The sequence below is a fragment of the Pan paniscus genome, chromosome 14 (assembly GCF_029289425.2).
Source record: "Pan paniscus chromosome 14, NHGRI_mPanPan1-v2.0_pri, whole genome shotgun sequence".
In the NCBI taxonomy this organism is placed as follows: domain Eukaryota; kingdom Metazoa; phylum Chordata; class Mammalia; order Primates; family Hominidae; genus Pan; species Pan paniscus.
Window position 1 is genome coordinate 96926634 of NC_073263.2, and position 14810 is coordinate 96941443.

Below are 14810 nucleotides of genomic sequence, written 5' to 3' on the forward strand. Positions count from 1 at the left end.
GTGAACCTGTGGTCTCAGTTATTTGGGAGGCTGACATGGAGGATTGCTGGGCTTGGAAGGTTGAGGCTGCAGTGAGCCACATTTGCACCACTGCACTCCAGCCTGAGTGACAGAGTGAGACTCCATCTCAAAAAAGAAAGAAAGAAAGAGAGAAAGAAAGAAAGAAAGAAAGAAAGAAAGAAAGAAAGAAAGAAAGAAAGAAAGAAAGACAGGAAGGAAGGAAGGAAAAAGAAAGAAAGGAAAGGAGAGGAAAGGAAAGGAAAGGAAAGGAAAACCAGAATGCTTCTGGGGGAAAAACTTCACGGAAGGGACTAGAGTTAATTGTTTTCTTCTTTGTTAGGTCCAGAATTTAGGCAAATAAGGGAACTCTAGAGAACAACTCCATCCAATGCTTTGGGAGAGATGGAGGAGGGTTGGGGGAGAGGACAGAGAGATCTTGAAGTGTTTTTTTTTCAGTTTAACATGTACAAAGCACCCTATTTTCAGTTCGGCGTGTACAACGCACCCTTTTTTGGGGTATTGGTTTTTGAGCCCCAACATGAGCTTCTCCTTTTTGAATGATGCCTATCAAGTGTGTGTGGAAAATGGCAAGAGAGTTCCGTGAGCCATGCGGTTGGAACGGGTCCATAGAGGCACTGATCCTTCTGGGATGCCACCCGTACCACCCCACGCCAAGATAAGTCCCAGCCTGAACCTCACAGAGGCATCGGTGCTGCTCCTGGAGGATGCTGAAGCCTCAAACTAATGGAAATATTCTCTTTTCAAGATGTAGTCCTTTTTAAATGGCTACTCATTAGAAAAATGCCACGTTTGTTTAGGGTAGTGGAAAGGAAGACTAGCATCAAAATATTTCCATTTAAAAAATGATGGACGTAAAGGCCCAGCTGGGACAGATATGTTAATAAAGAAATGGCATTTTAAAATGATCTGTGTCAGCCAGGCACGGTGGCTCATGCCTGTAATCCCAGCACTTTGGGAGGCCAAGGTGGGTGGATCACCTGAGGTCAGGGGTTCCAGACCAGCCTCACCAACATGGCAAAACTCCGTCTCTACTAAAAATAAAAAATCAGCTGGGTGTGGTGGCGGGTGCCTGTAATCGCAGCTACTTGGGAGGCTGAGGCAGGGAGAATTGCTTGAACCTGGGAGGTGGAGGTTGCAGTGAGCCGAGATTGTGCCACTGCACTCCAGCCTGGGCAACAGAGTGAGACTCTGTCTCAAAATAAATAAATAAATAAAATAAAATGATCTGTGTCAACATATAATACATTTTCAGTGTTGTCAACTATTACTCATGTTGTACAACAGATACCTTATTTTTTATTTTTATTTTTAATGTACAGACAGGTCTTGCTGTGTTGCTCAGGCTGGTCTCAAACTCCTGGGCTCAAGCAATACTCAGTCTCCCAAAGTGCTGGGATTATAGGCATGAGCCACCGCTCCCAACCAATAGATACTGTTTATTTTTGTTGCTAATAAAGGGTTACAGAGCTCCTAAGCAAAGACGCCCAGTGCAGCACATCCAGAATTATATTTGAGAGGGCCATACTCCAAAGTGACTACAACAGATTGTTATATTGTCCCTATCTTAGTCCAGAGCTGACCCTTCACTAATGTATTAGATGTCAAGAAGAGGGATTTTGTTGGCAAAGGTATTGGCTTGTTAATTAGGGTGATAGATGTTAGAAAGGGCTGCTTTTGGGGGGACATTAAGGTATACAAGATGTGTGGACCAAGTAAAACAGCTAAAAAAGACCCCTGACACTCACACCCATATGCCTTACATGAATACAGTAAAAGCATCCACTGAAAACTTCAGCCTAAACCTATTACAGATGGGGCTCCTGTAAAAAGGCCCATTGCAAGAGGAGACATTCCTGTGTCCAGCCAATGGATCAGGGGGCTTTCTGATTTCATGATACCAAATAGAAGGCACAGAATGTTGCCTGCAGAAAGTTGTTCAAGTGAATCCTTCATGGAGTTGGAATATACAGTTTGGAATTCCTATGTATCAGTCAGCCTTAGCTAGCTTACGCTGTGGTAACAAACAGTCCTCCAATTCAAGGTGGCTTACAACAACCAAAGTTTATTGCATGTTGACTGCAGGTCCTCTAAGGCCCTGCTCTGTGTCCTCTTCATTCCACAACCAAGGCTGAGTGAGCAGTCCCTCTCTGGGAAATGCTGGTCTCAAGGCTGAGGGCGAGGATGATGGTGGAACCAAGAGAAGGACTTTAAAGCCTCCATTTGGAAGGAGGCTTCCATATCACTTCCACTCACACTTCACTGGCTAAAGCAAACCACACCCAAGCCTGGAGTTGATGGGCCAGTAGCAAGGAACATGGACAAAAATGCAGCTTCCTAATCCTACGGGGCCAGGGAGCCGGGAGTTGACTGAGTTTGCAAAGCTGGTGGCGTAAGCTGCTTTGTGCCTGCTTGGCTAGTGACTGTCTAACAAATGTCTCTATCAGAGGCTTGCTTTCATTCTGCCTTTGTGTGTGGGGGTGGTGGGCGATTGGCTAGCCCTGACCTGGTGTAATTTCTTTCAACCAAGATTGTGCATAACCAACTGGCTCAGGTGAGTTTGCCACAGCCCCTCCCCATATTCCCTGACAAAGGCCCATTGCCTCCACAAAAGCTCCCAATAGGAATCCCACTCCTTCTCGCCTGTTCAGAGTTTGGCTTTTTCTAAAAAAGAAAGAAAGGCCAAATGCGGTGGCTCAAGCCTGTAATCTCAGCACTTTGGGAGGCTGAGGCGGGTGGATCACTTGAGGTCAGGAGTTCGAGACCAGCCTGGCCAATATGGCAAAACCCCATCTCTACTAAAAGTACAAAAAATTAGCCAGACGTGGTAGCAGATGCCTGTAATCCCAACTACTAGGGAGACTGAGACAGGAGAATCGCTTGAATTCAGTAGGCAGAGGTTGCAGTGAGCTGAGATCACGCCATTGCAGTCCCAGCCTGGGCAACAGAGCGAGACTGTGTCTCAAAAAAAAAAAAAATAGTTTGGCTTTTTTTCCATTTTCTCCAATCTCTCTTCTGCATCATCACATTCTTCCCTTTTCCTGAATCATACCCATGAGCACACAAACATGGAGAAGTTTTTCTTGTCTTAAAACAGAAACAAACTCTTTTAAATGTACAACCCTCTTTGGTCACTGCCTTACGTCTGTTTCTTTCTTAAGTTTCTTTCTTTCTTTTTTTTTTTGAGACGGAGTCTCACTCTGTCACCCAGGCTAGAGTGCAATGGTGCGATCTCAGCTCACTGCAACCTCTGCCTCCCAGGTTCAAGTGATTCTCCTGCCTCAGCCTCCTGAGTAGCTGGGATTACAGGCGCCCACCACCACACCTAGCTAACCAAGTTGCCCTGGTGATCCACCCACCTCGGCCTCCCAAAGTGCTGGGATTACAGGTGTAAGCTACTGCACCCGGCTTCTATCTTTTTAACGGAAACATTTTAAATTAAATTCAGCCTCAAACTGTCTTAACTCTGCCTCTCTCTCTATTGCCACCACATGTCCTGGGCTGCCATCATCTTTCACCTACAGAACTACAACAACCTCCTAAAAGAGACTTAATAATCTATACAACAAACCCCCATGACACCAGTTCGCTTATACAACAAATCTTCACATGTACCCCAAACCTAAAATACAAGTTAAAGAAAAAGGACTTGTGGCTGGGCATGATGGCTCACAACTGTAATCCCAACACTTTGGGAGGCCTAGGCAGGTGGATCACCTGAGGTCAGGAGTTCGAGACCAGCCTGGCCAACATGGTGAAACCCTGTCTCTACTAAAAATACAAAAATTAGCTGGGTGTGGTGTCACATGCCTGTAGTCCCAACTACTCAGGAGGCTGAGACAGGAGAATCGCTTGAACCCAGGAGGCAGAGGCTGCAGTGAGCAGAGATTGTGCCACTGCACTCTAACCTGGGTGACAGAATGAAAGTCCATCTCAAAAAAAAAAAAAAAAAAAGGTCTTGTTTAACTATTAGTGAGAAAGGATGTCGAAATCCCCAAGAGGTTTGCTCTCGTCCAAATTTGAAGAGCTTACAATAATATCACTATTTTGAATTTGTGATTTGAACAAAGGATTAAATAAAGTTGTGCTTTGCTCAATAATTTCTGGTTAAGCTACCAAGTTAGCTCCTTTATTTTATTTATTTTTTATTTTTGAGACACATTCTCTCTCTGTTGCCCAGGCTGGAGTGCAGTGGCACCATCCTGGCTCACTGCAACCTCTGCCTCCTGGGTTCAAGTGATTCTCCTGCCTCTGCCTCCTGAGTAGCTGGGATTACAGGTGTGCACCACCATGCCGGGCTAATTTTTGTATATTTAGTAAAGATGGGTTTTTACCATGTTGGCCAGGCTGGTCTCGAACTCCTGACCTCAAGTGATCTGCCCACCTTGACCTCCCAAAGTGGTAGGATTACAGGTGTGAGCCACCGCGCCCAGCCCAAGTTAGCTCCTTTAAAAACATATTTTGGGCCAGGCACAGTGACTCAAAAAATATTTTTAAAGGAACTAACTTGGTAAGTTATGTTCCCAATACTTTGGGAGGCCCAGGTGGGAGGACTGCTTGAGCCCAGGAGTTCAAGGCCAGCCTGGGCAACATAGTGAGACCCTATATTTATGAAAAATGAAAATATTAGCTGGGCATGGTGGTGTGTGCCTGTAGTAGTTCCAGCTCCTCAGAAGGCCGAGGTGGGAAGATTGCTGAGCTCAGGAGGTCAAGGCTGCAGTGAGTTGTGATCATGCCACTGCACTCGCAGCCTGAGGAACAGAGTGAAATCCTGTCTCAAAAACTTTTTTTTAATTAAAAAAAAACATACTTTGAAGACACCTACACACAGATATATACAGCTGTGTACTATAGGCATAGCTTCCATTTGAACCAAGTCTTTTTTTTTTTTTTTGAGACGGAGCCTCACTTTGTCACTCAGGCTGGAGTGCAGTGGCACGATCTCAGCTGACTGCAAACTCCACCTCCTGGATTCAAGCAATTCTTATGCCTCAGCCTCCAGAGTAGCTAGGATTACAGGCGCCTGCCACCACACCCAGCTAATTTTTGTATTTTTAGTAGAGATGGGGTTTCACCATGTTGGCCACGCTGGTCTTGAACTTCTGACCTCAAGTGATCCACCTGCCTCAGTCTCCCAAAGTGCTGGGATTATAGGTGTGAGCCACCGCACCTGGCCTGAACCAAGTCTTTAAGAGGGAGAATTCTGGGTGTGTTGGATTGGAAAGGAAAGGAAGTAGTTCTGGGCTTTTCCTTGGTGATCTTGGGGAGCCCACCCCTACCTGGCAAGGGCCTTGGCATCCAGCTTCAGGTAGACCTCAGACCACAGGGGATACAGCATGGAGTTCCCTGTGTCCACCTGTGCCCTGACCTCTGGGTAATTCTCAGACAAAACCCACAGTACTTTAGGGGCCAAGGGCAAGCTTCCCCTTCACCCTCTGAAGGCTCATGGAAAAGTCAACTGACAAAAGGCAGGTTAAGAACAGAGAAGGCATACAAATTCATTAATATGCATGGGAGTCGTAAGACCTCAGATACATGGCTGGATGGCTGATGCTTCTTTTTTAAAAGTTTTTTTTTTAATTTAATAGCTATTTTTTTAGAGATGGAGTCTCACTCCATCACCCAGGCTGAAGTGCAGTGGTGCGATCATAGCTCACTGGATCTTTGAACTCCTGTGCTCAAGTGATCCTCCCACCTCAGCCTCTTGAATAGCTGGGACCACAGGTGCACACCATCACATCTGGCTAATTTTTTGTTTGTTTGTTTGTTTCTGAGACAGGGTCTCACTCTGTCACCCAGGCTGGAGTGCAGTGGCTTGACCATGGCTCATTGCAGCCTCAACCTCCGGGCTCAAGAAATCCTCCCACTTCAGCCTCCCAAGTAGCTGGGACTACAGGCATGCACCAGCACACTGGGCTAATTTTTATATTTTTGGTAGAGATGGGGTTTTGTCATGTTGCATATATATATATATATATATATATATATATATATATATATATATTTTTTTTTTTTTTTTTTTTTTTTTTTTTGGTAGAGACGGAGTCTTACTTTGTTGCCCAGGCTGGTCTCAAACTCCTGGCTTCAAGCAATCCTCCCACCTTGGCCTTCCAAAGTGCTGGGATTACGGTCCCACCTTGCCCAGCCTGGTTGATGCTTTTCTGTAACCATCTTGAGGTTTCAGAAAAAACGAGGGCTTGGAGCAAGACCAGACAGGTTATGGGAAGGAGAGAAGAGGGGCTTGGCTTACAAAGGTCATCTTGTTATGTAGATGAAATCTCACAGGTAGCAGCCCTCAAAGAGAAGAGATGGTGAATGTTCTTTTCAGATGTTTAAAGGTGTCGGACTCTCAGTTCATCTTTCCCAGATTGGACAATGGAAGGCCTCAGGGAAAGCCTGGTTGCACCCGTGTGGATTTTCTCTACAGGTGCAAATCTCCCCAACAAAGGGTAGCTTTGCAGCTTTTCCTTTATTTCCAGACCTTCTGAATAGCCATGTTGTACTATGTCAAGGAAATCTATTTTGGGGTGAAATATTTCAGTTTCCTTCAGTAATTTTGGAGGTGATGTTGAGTTGTAGGAGGGGGAGATAAGATTATTATTTTTCCTACATAAACTACTGTCATTGGGTACCATTTTTCTATTGCCTCTACCACACAGAGAAGAATGTATCAAGCACTCTAGTAGGCACTGCAGTATTTACAACTGAGAAAATAAGCAACTGGAAATATAAAAATTGTTACCTAGGGATGGGCAGGTGGCTCATGCCTGTAATCCCAGCACTTTGGGAGGCCAAGGCGGGTGGATCACTTCAGGTCAGGAGTTTGAGGCCAGTCTGGCCAACATGGTGAAACACTGTCTCTACTAAAAATGCAAAAATTAGCTGGGCGTGGAGGTGCATGCTTGTAATCCCAGATACTCAGGAGGCTGAGGCAGGAGAATCACTTGAACCCAGGAGATGAAGTTTGCAGTGAGCCGAGGTCACGCCACTGCACTCCAGCCTGAGCAACAGAGCAAGACTCTGTCTCAAAAAACAAAACAAATTAAAATACAATAATAAATGAATAAAAATTGTTACCTATTTATTTTGGAGGAAACATATCTTGCCTAAACCCTAGCTTTCATTCAAAATGAATGGTATATCAGAATGTCAGCCAAATTATAGCTAAGATTCGTTTTCCCTATGAGTCTCTGTTTTGTTATGATTACAGCCTACAGCACCACTCAATTGTTAATGGTAACTGAAAAAATATATATATAATCCTCTGCTTCCCAGGTTCACGCCATCCTCCCACCTCAGCCTCCCAAGTAGCTGGGATTACAAGCATGGACCACCACGCCCGCCTAATTTTTGTACTTGTGTTAGAGGCAGGGTTTCACCATGTTGGCCAGCTGGTCTCAAACTCCTGACCTCAAATAATCTGCCTGCCTCAGCCCCGCAAACTGCCGGGATTACGGGCATGAGCCACTGCGCCTGGCCACTGAAAATATTTTAAAAATAATTTCGAAATGTAAAAATGATCTATAAATGATCCATTATGTGAAGCTAATTGCTTCTTTGCTTTTATATACATTCAAAAAAAGAAGCCAGTGTCATTGTGGATTAGACTCATGAACTTCCCCCCACCCCCTTTTTCTCCTCCTTTTCACCAAAAAATTAGTCATTAGACTGATAACTGACAACAGAATGATGCCAAGTTGGTCAACTGCTGTCAAGCAACTCTCAATCTTCTTTTTCTTTTTTTGTTTGAGATGAAGTTTTGCTCTTGTCACCCAGGCTGGAGTGCAATGGCATGATCTTGGCTCACTGCAACCTCTACCTCCTAGTTTCAAGGGATTCTCCTGCCTCAGCCTCCTGAGTAGCTGGGACTACAGGTGTGTGACACCACACCCGGCTAATTTTTGTATTTTTAATAGAGATTGGGTTTCACCGTGTTGGCCAGGCTGGTCTCAAACTCCTGACCTCAGGTGATCTGCCCGCTTGGCCTCCTAAAGGGCTGGGATTACAGGCGTGAGCCACTGCACCCGGCCTCAATTTTCTTTAATAAAAGATTAATTGGTGTCAGGTTGCTTAGGGAGAGGGGAGCAAAAACTCAGTCTTCAGCAACTGTGGGCTGTTCCTGGTGAATTAGTACCTCCTCCTGGCAATACTTTATCCAGCAGTGTTGCTGACAAATGGAAGTTGCTGGGGTGGGTGGAAGAGAAGGAGTAAACAGGGGGTCAGTTTTAGTGGCTTTATGTACCTGCTGTGGATAAATCAGTTCAGTGGATTTTTCATTTCCTTTTTCCACAAAGTGAGAAATAGTAGAGAGAATTAAGCTAAAAGACCGTTTGTAAATACAAAGTCACTGCATCTTCCCCCTCCACCAACATGATATATTCTCGAGTTTCTATTGTGTTCTAGGCCCTTAGATGAGTACTGTGTGCTTAGTGTGTGCCTGTCCTCAGCAGGGTAATTCCACTTGCATTAGTCCCTCCTCGCATTGCTATAAAGAAATGCCTGAGACTGGGTCACTTATAAAGAAAAGAGGCTCAATTGGCTCCTGGTTCTGCGGGCTGTGCAGGAAGCATTATACTGGCATCTGCTTCCGGGGAGGCTCCAGGAAGCTTCCAATCATGTTGGAAGGTGAAGGGGGAGCAGGCGCCTTACATGGCCAAAGCAGGAGCAAAAGGAGAGAGTGGAGATGCCACACACTTTTAAACAACCAGGTCTCAGGAGAACTCACGATCGCCAGGACAGCACCAAGGGGATGGCGCTAAACCATTCATGAGAGACCCACCCCTCCCTCCGCGATCCATCCAATCACCTCCCACGAGGCCCCACCTCCAACGCTGGGGATTACAATTCGACAGGAGATTTGGGCGGGGTCGCACATCCAAACTGTATCCCCACTTGTTTCCCACCAAATGGTCTGCCCTTAGCCAGTCCCTCTGACTTTCTCAGTAAGAAAGTGCGAACTGAGGTGCCTGAGTGGCAGAGCTGGGATTGGAAAGCAACGTAGTGGATCCCAGAGTCAACATTCCGTTTTTGCGGGGTGGGGGTTGGAGGAGTTGGGAGGTCTTACTATATTGCCCAGGCTGGTCTCGAATTCCCATAGGCTCAAGCGATCCTCCCGAGTGCGGAGATTACAGGTGTGCACCACGGCGCCCGGCTCCAAAGTCAACATTCTTAACGTCTGCCTTACACTGTCTCCATGTTCTTACCTTTCATCCATTTTCTCTGGCTCATCATCTTGTCCATTTCCCTTCTCAGGGTCACCACCTCCCTCAGACGTTTCTGGGACAGACCCAAGCCAGCAGAGCAGCTGCTCGCTCCAGAGCCGTGGTGTCTTCCTGGTGCCTCGGCGCCACCGCGTGGCAAAACAGGGCAACTGTAGGAATCGACTTTCCATCTATTTGGAGCTCATCAGTGCTTTTCTTTTAGGTGACAACAGAGTTGTCCGGCAGGTTTTTCCTTTCTTTTCTTCAGGTAGGGTAACATTAGTTCACATCTGCTCAAAATAATTTATGTTCGTATTCTAACAGACTCATATGGCAGGAACAAGAAGTGCACATGCCAAAAGAAAGGCAGAGGACTGCAGGAGCAAGACGGGTTGCAAGGGGCGTGATGACTGACACAATCCTGGCACTTCTTCTTCCAGCATTATAAAGACACAGTAGAATAATAGTGCATGAGTTATTGTGACAGTAGCACTTTTCAAAAATATATAGCATTGTGGAAACAGACACCTCCAAATATATATTCCTCACTGCAATAAATGTCTATGTAAGAGTAATATCTAAATCTGGTTATGTATCTGCTAGCCCTTACTTGCACATCTGACAGTGTTCCACGATTCCTTTGCAGAAGCTGTGGCTGACTTTCCCACCTGGGGTGATTTCAGGACAATATTAAGGTGCTCTGTTCTCCCTGTAAGGAAGCAAGTTAGATAATGTACACAAAACTAAAAGGATATGTTCAGTATAGTTAATAAGTAAATTGGTGATCTGTAAGCCATATTAAGATAAATGGAATAAACAGTATAATGGAACAGACAGCAATGTTCCTCACAGATAGAAAATCACTCTGCACCTTATAAGCTGACAGCTGTGTCGTGTCATGCCTAAGTCAACCACACATTGGCAAGACCCAGTGTGGTCCCATTCTGGCCCCATATGCACTCTGCCCAAGAAAAGGGAGATAAGCCCAGTGCTGCTCAGTGGGCTGACCAGCCAGCTGCAGCAGTGGGCACGTGTGCGTGCTCTGTGTCTTCTGGCGGAGGAGGGGATGTGTCGGCTCCAGGTGCGGCCATTTCTTGGGTCCCTCTACTGGAACTTCCATGCTGGTCCTTACATCCGTGCTACCATGAGGCTGATATAGCTGAGAAAGGGATAGGACATGTAAACTTTGCGTGATCTGGATCCAGACAGTGTGCTCCTTCTGTCCCACTTGCACCCTATCCTAAGCTTGTTAACCTTTTGGACTGTGTGTCTTTCTGCTCCGCGACCCTGGGATGGCTCGCCTTGGTGGTGCTCTGGGAGCTACTGGTGCATCTAGGTAATTTTCTACACAAGTACAGGTAAGGGTTAAGCTGTTTGGGTGTCAGAAATTCTATGTAGGAGGGTCATAGGGAAAACAGTTTATTTGGAAAAAGAGGCTGGAAGGCTGGTCTTGAAGCTATATTTTCTTTTTTCTTTTTCTTTTATATTTTTTTAGAGATGGGGAGTTTCACACTGGTCACCTAGGCTGGAGTGCAATGGTACGATCTCGGCTCACTGTAGCCTTTGCATCCTGGGGTTCAAGCGATTCTTGTGCCTCAGCCTCCCAAGTAGCTGGGATTACAGGCATGTGCCACCATGTCCAGCTAATTTTTTGTAGTTTTTAGTAGAGATGGAGTTTCACCATGTTGGCCAGGCTGGTCTCGAACTCCTGACCTCAAGTGATCTGCCCACCTCAGCCTCCCAAAGTGGTGGGATTACAGTCATGAACCACCGTGCCTGGCCTGAACCTGCATTTTCTTAGTGTATTAGTCAGCTCTGGCTGCCCTAACAAAAAGCCACAGACCCAGTGGCTTAAACAAAAGGAATTTATTTTCTTACAGTTATGGCGACTGAAAGTCCAAGGTCAAGGTGCTGGCAGGGTTGGGGTCTGGGTTCTCTCTTTGGATTGCAGACAGCTGCCTCCTTGCCATGCCTCATGGCCTCTCCTTAGTGTGTGTGGATGGAGAGAGGAAGAGGAACCAAGCTCGCTGGTGTCTCTTATAAGGGCACTGATTCCATCATGTAAACTCCACCCTCATGATCTCATCTAGGCTTCATCACCTCCCAAAGGCATCACAATGGGGTAGAGAGAGCTTCACCATAATGACTTTTAGGGGGACATAATTCAGTCCACAGCATTTAGCAAACACATTTTTTATTTAGAGTGACGGAGGTGGGAGGGGGCAGCTCTGAATTAGCCTTCACTGAACTGAAAAACATTTATTCCTGGGAAACGCAACATGCCAAGTGAAATCCACACTAACCTGCAGGTGGTAGCGGATCCCTGCCTGAGAGCAGCTTGGGGTTGGGGGCGAGGAGGGAAGGGAGTGGGCAGGGGGTGCTGATGATGGTGGACTCATCAAAGAGGGGAGGAAAAGGGAGAAGAGAACACAGTCATCCTTAGGTTGGGAGCCAGGGCAAAGACAAACTTCTGCCTAAATCACAACTCTGACTCATGGAGGTCCTGCTAAGCATCTGGCAAATTTTATAAAGAAAAATGTTCTGGGCCTCCCAACTACAGGTTTAAAAATCTACATTTTCTCTAAGGCTAGTAAAATCTGTGTTTCTCATCTCAAAGAGACGTGGACATTACTTCTGCCATTGCTTCTACACATCACCTTCCCCACGTCCATCAGAGGGTGTGTACGAAGCACTCACCCTGGACCCCAAGGCTTGCCTGCGACAGAGCTCGCTCCATCTGCAGAGTCCGTTAAACAGATTTTGCGGCAAATTCAAGTTGATCCACAGCAGTTATAAATCCAGCACTCCAGGCCGGGCATGGTAGCTCACACCTGTAATCCCAGCACTTGGGGAGGCCGAGGTGGGCAGATCACTTGAGGTCAGGAGTTCAAGACCAGCCTGGCCAATATGGCGAAACCCCATCTCTACTAAAAATACAAAAATTAGCCAGGCATGGTGGTACATGCCTATAATCCCAGCTACTTGGGAGGCTGAGGCATGAGAATTGCTTGAACCTGGGAGGCAGAGGTTGCAGTGAGGCCGAGATCACACCACTGCACTCCAGCCTGGGTGACAGAGTGAAACTGTTTCTCAGTAATAATAACAATAATATAAAAAAACAAATTCAGCACTACTCAGTTCAGTCATCAGCCCAGGAGGAGTCCAGGACAACGGAAAGCTAGAACAAAGGGAGCAGTACTGAACCCCTTCCAAGCCCTGGAAAAACTGCACGCACAGACCAGGGCACCAGGTGATACTTGGTACACAGGTAGGTGACTCCTATTTATCAGATGGGAGGCTGACTGCTCTGTGCTCATTGGCTTCCTGGTGGCATCTCTGATTTACTAGCCAGGCTGCGCATGGTGGCTCACACCTGTAATCCCAGCACTTTGGGAGGCCGAGGTGGGTGGATCACCTGAAGTCAGGAGTTCAAGACCAGCCTGGCCAATATGGCGAAACCCCATCTCTACTAAAAATACAAAAATTAGCCAGGTGTGTAATCCCAATTACTCAGGAGGCTGAGGCAGGAGAATCGCTTGGACCCAGGAGGCAGAGGTTGCAGTGAGCAGAGATCGCATCAGTGCACTCCAGCCTGGGTGACAGAGTGAGACTGTCTCGAAAAAACAAAAACAAAAACAAAAGCCAGGCATGGTGGCAGGCACGTGTAGTCCCAGGTACTTGGAAGGCTGAGGCGGGAGGATTGCTTGAACCTGGGAGGCAGAGGTTGCAGTGAGCTAAGATCATGCCACTTCACTCCAGCCTGGGTGACAGAGCGAGACCCTGTCTCAAATTAAAAATAAATAAATAAATAAACAAAAGCAAATCAGGCCCAGTTTGAAGGTAGAGATGGGGTCATTTATATGGATGCAACTACTGGCCATTGATTGTATGCCAAGCACTGTGCTTGCTTTCCATATTTTTTTCTAGGTTTTTATTTTTGTTTTTGTTTTTTGGTCTGTCGCCTGGCATGGAGTGCAGTGACACCAGTGCGACTCACTGCAGCCTTGACCTCCCGAACTCAATTGATCCTCCCACCTCAGCCTCCCATAGCTGGGACTACAGGCTCACACTACTATGCTCAGCTAATTTTTTAAATTAATTATTGTTTTTTAAATTAATTATTATTTGTAGGGATGGGTGTCTCTCTATGTTGCACCTGGCCAAGACATCATTCTAACTGAACTATGCCAGTCACAAAAGGACAAATACTGTATGATTCTGTTCAAGTGAGATGCCTAGAATAGTCAGATTTATAGAGCCAAAAAGTAGCATGGTGGTTGTCAGGGGTTGGGGATAGGAGAAATAGGGAGTTATGGTTTAATAGGTACAGAGTTTCAGTTTGGAAAGATGAAAAAAACCCTATAGATGAATAGTGGTGATGGTTGCACAACAATGAGAATGTGTTTAATGATACTGAATTAATAAGATAAAAATGGTTAAAATGAGGCCAGGCATGGTGGCTTAGACCTGTAATCTCAGCACTTTGGGAGGTCAATGCAGGAGGATCACTTGAGTCTAGAGGTCCAAGACCAGCCTGGGCAACATGGCCAAACCCTGTCTCTACAAAAAATACAAAAATTAGCAAGGTGTGGTTGCACACGTCTGTAGTCTCAGCTACTCGGGAGGCTGAGGTGGGAGGATGACCTGAGCCTGGGGAGGTCGAGGCTGCAGGACGACAAACCGAGACCCTGTCTCGATAATAAATTTTATGTTATGTATATTTTACCATAATTCTTTTTTTATTTTTAGTCTCGCTCTGTCATCCAGGCTGGAGTGCAGTGATATGATCTCGGCTCACTGCAAACTCCACCTCTCAGGTTCAAGCGATTCTCCTACTTCAGACTCCTGAGTAGCTGGGATTATAGGCGTGCACAACCATGCCTGGCTAACTTTTGTATTTTTAGTAGAGATGGGGTTTCACCATGTTGGCCAGACTGGTCAGACTGGTCTTGAACTCCTGACCTCAAGTGATCCTCCTGCCTCAGCCTCCCAAAGTGCTGGGATTACAGATGTGAGCCACTGCGCCCAGCACCCCTCCTTTTTATTCTGAGACAGAGTCTCGCTGTGTCTCCCAGGCTGAAGTGCAGTGGCGGGAACACAGCTCACTGCAGCCTCAACCTCCTGGGCTCAAGCAATCCTCCTACCTCAGTCTCCCATATAGCTGGGAGCACAGGTATGCACCACCACACCCAGTTACTTTTTTGATTTTTTTTTTTTTTTTTTTGGTAGAGACTTGGTCTCACTTTGTTGCCCAGGCTGGTCTCAAACTCCTGGGCTCAATTGATCTTCCTGCCTCAGCCTCCCAAAGTGCTGAGATTACAGGCCTGAGCCACTGCACCTGGCCCACAATATGTATTTTTTAAAGTTTAAAATAAGTAACTTCGTCTTAGATAGCACCTGCTGAAAAGTTTCTGGCCAACACAGCTTTTCCTGGCTCCAAAGCTCCTATCTGTTCTTTGTCACCACAATACCTCACTCCTTAAAGGCAACGTCTGTCTTAGGCCCCACTCATAGAAGCAGAGGGTGGACAGGGCTGTACCTGTCGTTTCCTCTTCTTCACCCGAGCATCCCCAGCCTCTTGCTCATAGTCCA